This window comes from Elephas maximus, chromosome 3, assembly GCF_024166365.1.
Source record: "Elephas maximus indicus isolate mEleMax1 chromosome 3, mEleMax1 primary haplotype, whole genome shotgun sequence".
NCBI classification, from domain to species: Eukaryota; Metazoa; Chordata; class Mammalia; order Proboscidea; family Elephantidae; genus Elephas; species Elephas maximus.
Genome location: NC_064821.1, coordinates 33,929,817 through 33,933,927, shown reverse-complemented (window position 1 = coordinate 33,933,927; position 4,111 = coordinate 33,929,817).

Here is a 4,111-nt window from a genome sequence, read left to right as displayed (position 1 = left end):
AGAAGCTCAATAGAGACATGGAAGATCTAAATGCCACAATCAACCAACATGACCTTATAGACATATACAGAACACTCCACCCAACAGCAACAAAGTATATTTTCTTTTCTAGTGCACATGGAACATTCTCTAGAACAGACCACATATTATGTCATTAAGCAAGCCTTAGCAGAATCCAAAATGTCGAAATATTACAAAGCGTCTACTCTGACCGTAAGGCCATAAAAGTAAAAAATCAATAACAAAAAAAGCAAGGAAAAGAAATCAAACACTTAGAAACTGAACAATACCCTGCTCAAAAAAGACTGGATTATAGAAGACATTAAGGATGGAATAAATAAATTCAGAGAATCCAATGAGAATGAAAACATTGCTCTCAGGACCTTTGGGACATGGTGAAAGCAGTGATCAGAGGTCAGTTTATATCAATAAATGTACACATATAAGAAGAAGAAAGGGCCAAAATCAAAGAATTATCCCTACAACTTGAACAATTGGAAAGAGAACAACAAAAGAAACAAATAACAAAAATTAGAGCAGAACTAAAAGAAATAGAAAACAGAAAAACAATTGAAAGAATTAACAAGACCAAAAGCTGGTTCTTTGAAAAGATCAACAAAATTGGTAAACCATTGGCCAGACTGAGAAAAGAAAAATAAGAATAAGAAATGAGATGGGCGATATTACAACAGACCCAACTGAAAGTAAAAGAATCATATCAGATTACTATGAAAAATTGGACTCTAACAAACTTGAAAACCTAGAAGAAATGGATGAATTCCTAGAAACACACTACCTACCTAAACTAACACAAACAGAGGTAGAACAACTAAATAGACCCATAACAAAAGAAGAGATTGAAAAGGCAATCAAAAAACTCCCAACAAAAAGAAAGCCCTGTTCCAGACAGCTTCACCGCAGAGCGTTCAGAGAAGGGTTAACTCCACTACTACTAAAGCTATTTCAGAGCATAGAAAAGGATGGAATACTCCCAGACTCATTCTATGAAGCCACCATATCCCTGATACCAAAACCAGGTAAAGACACCATAAAAAAAGAAAATTACAGACCTTTATCCCTTATGAACTTAAATGTGAAAATCCTCAAAAAAATTCTAGCCAATAGAATTCAACAACTTATCAAAAAAATAATTCACCATGACCAAGTGGGATTCATACCAGGTATGCAGGGATGGTTCAACATTAGAAAAACAATTAATGGAATCCATTATATAAATAAAACAAAAGACAAGAACCACATGATTTTATCAATTGATGCAGAAAAGGCATTTGAGAAAGTTCAACACCCATTCATGATAAAAACTCTCAGCAAAATAGGAATTGAAGGAAAATTCCTCAACATAATAAAGGGCATTTATACAAGACCAATAGCCAACATCATCCTAAATGGAGAAAGCCTGAAAAGCATTCCCCTTGGGACTGGGAACCAGACAAGGATGCCCTTTATCACTGCTCTTATTCAACATTGTGCTCGAGGTCCTAGCCAGAACAATTAGGCTGGATAAAGAAATAAAGAGCATCCAGATAGGCAAGGAAGAAGTAAAATTATCTGTATTCGCAGATGACATGATATTATACACAGAAAACCCTAAGGAATCCTGAAGAAAACTACTGAAACTAATAGAAGAGTTCAGCAGAGTATCGGGATACAAGATAAACATACAAAGATCATTTGGATTCCTGTGTCTTCACTTACACCACCAAAAAGAACATCGAAGAGGAAATCAACAAATCAATACCATTTACAGTAGCCTACAAGAAGATAAAATAATACTTAGGAATAAATCTTACCAGAGATGTAAAAGACTTATACAAAGAAAACTACAAAACACTTCTGCAAGAAACCAAAAGGAACCTAAATAAGTGGAAAAACATACCTTGCTCATGGTTAGGAAGACTTGTTGTTGTTGTTGTTGTTAGGTGCCATTGAGTCAGTTCCGACTCATGACAACCCTATGCACAGCAGAACAAAACACTGCCTAGTCCTAAGACATCCTTACAATCGTTATGCTTAAGCTTATTGTTGCAGCCACTGTGTCAATCCACCTCGTTCAGGGTTGTCCTCTTTTCCGCTGACCCTGTACTCTGTCAAGCATCATATCCTTCTTCAGGGACAGCTCCCTCCTGACAACATGTCCTAAGTATGTAACATGCAGTCTCGCCATCCTTGCTTCTAAGGAGCACTCTTGTTGTACTTCTAAGACAGATTTGTTCATTCTTTTGGTAGTCCATGGTATATTCAATATTCTTCGCCAACACCACAATTCAAAGGCGTCAATTCTTCTTCAGTCTTCCTTATTCATTGTCCAGCTTTCACATGCATCTGATGCGATTGAAAATCCCATGGGTTGGGTCAGGTACACCTTAGTCTTCAAGGTGACATCTTTGCTCTTCAACACTTTAAAGTGGTCCTTTGCAGCAGATTTACCCAATGCAATGTGTCATTGATTTCTTGGCTGCTTCTTCCATGGCTGTTGATTGTGGATCCAAGTAAAATGAAATCCTTGACAATTTCAATCTTTTCTCCATTTATCATGGTGTTGCTCATTGGACCAGTTGTGAGGATTTTTGTTTTCTTTATGTTGAGGTGCAATCCATACTGAAGGTTGTGGTCTTTGATCTTCATTAGCAAGTGCTTCAAGTCGTCTTCACATTCAGGAAGCAAGGTTGTCTTGTCTGTATAACGCAAGTTGTTAATGAGTCTTCCTCCAATCCTGATGCACTGTTCTTCTTCATATAGTCCAGCTTCTCGGATTATTTGCTCAGCATACAAATTGAATAGATATGGTGAAAGAATACAACCCTGATGCACACCTTTCCTGACTTTAAACCAAATGGTATCCCATTGTTCTGTCCGAACAACTGCCTCTACCTATGTAAAGGTTCCTCATGACCACAATTAAGTGTTCTGGAACTCCCATTCTTCGTGATGTTATCCATAATTTGTTATGATCTACACAGTGGAATGCCTTTGCATAGTCAATAAAACAGGGGGTAAACATCCTTCTGGTATTCTCTGATTTCAACCAGGATCCATCTGACATCAGCAATGATATCCTTGGTTCCATGTCCTCTTCTGAAAGCGGTTTGAATTTCTGGCAGTTCCCTGTCGACATACTGCTGCAGCCGTTTTTGAATGATCTTCAGCAAAATTTTGCTTGTGTGTGATATTGTTCTATAATTTCCACATTCAGTTGGATCACCTTTCTTGGGAACAGGCAAAAATATGGCTCTCTTCCAGTCCATTGGCCAGGAAGCTGTCTTCCATATTTCTGGCATAGACAAGTGAGCACCTCTAGCACTACAAATGTTTGTTGAAACATCTCAATTGATATTCCATCAATTCCTGGATCCTTGTTTTTCACCAATGTCTTCAAAGCAGCTTGGACTTCCTCCTTCAGTACCATTGGTTCCTGATGATATGTCACCTCTTGAAATGGTTGGACATCGACTAATTCTTTTTGGTATAATGATTCTATGTATTCCTTTCATTTTCTTTTGATGCTTCCTGGACTGTTTAATATTTTCCCCATAGAATCCTCACTGTTGCAACTCGAGGCTTGAATTTTTTCTTCAGTTCTTTCACCTCGAGGAATGCTGAGTGTGTTCTTCCCTTTTGGGTTTCCATCTCCAGCTCTTTGCACATGTCATTATAATGCTTTGTCTTCTAGAGATATGCTTTGAAATCTTCTGTTCAGTTCCTTTACTTCATCAATTCTTCCTTTGCTTTAGCTGCTCGACGTTCGAGGGCAAGTTTTAGAGTCTCCTCTGACATCCATCTTGGTCTTTTCTTTCTTTCCTATCTTTTCAATGACCTCTTGCTTTCTTCATGGATGATGTCCTTGATGTCATTCCACAACTCGTCTGGTCTTCGGTCACTAGTGTTCAATGCATCAAATCTATTCTTCAGATGGTCTCTAAATTCAGATGGGATATACTCAAGGTCACATTTTGGCTCTTGTGAACTTGCTGTGATTTTCTTCAGTTTCAGCTTGAACTTGCATATGAGCAATTGATGGTCTATTCCACAGTCTTCTCCTGGCCTTGTTCTGACTGATGATATTGAGCTTTTCCGTTGTCACTTTGCACAG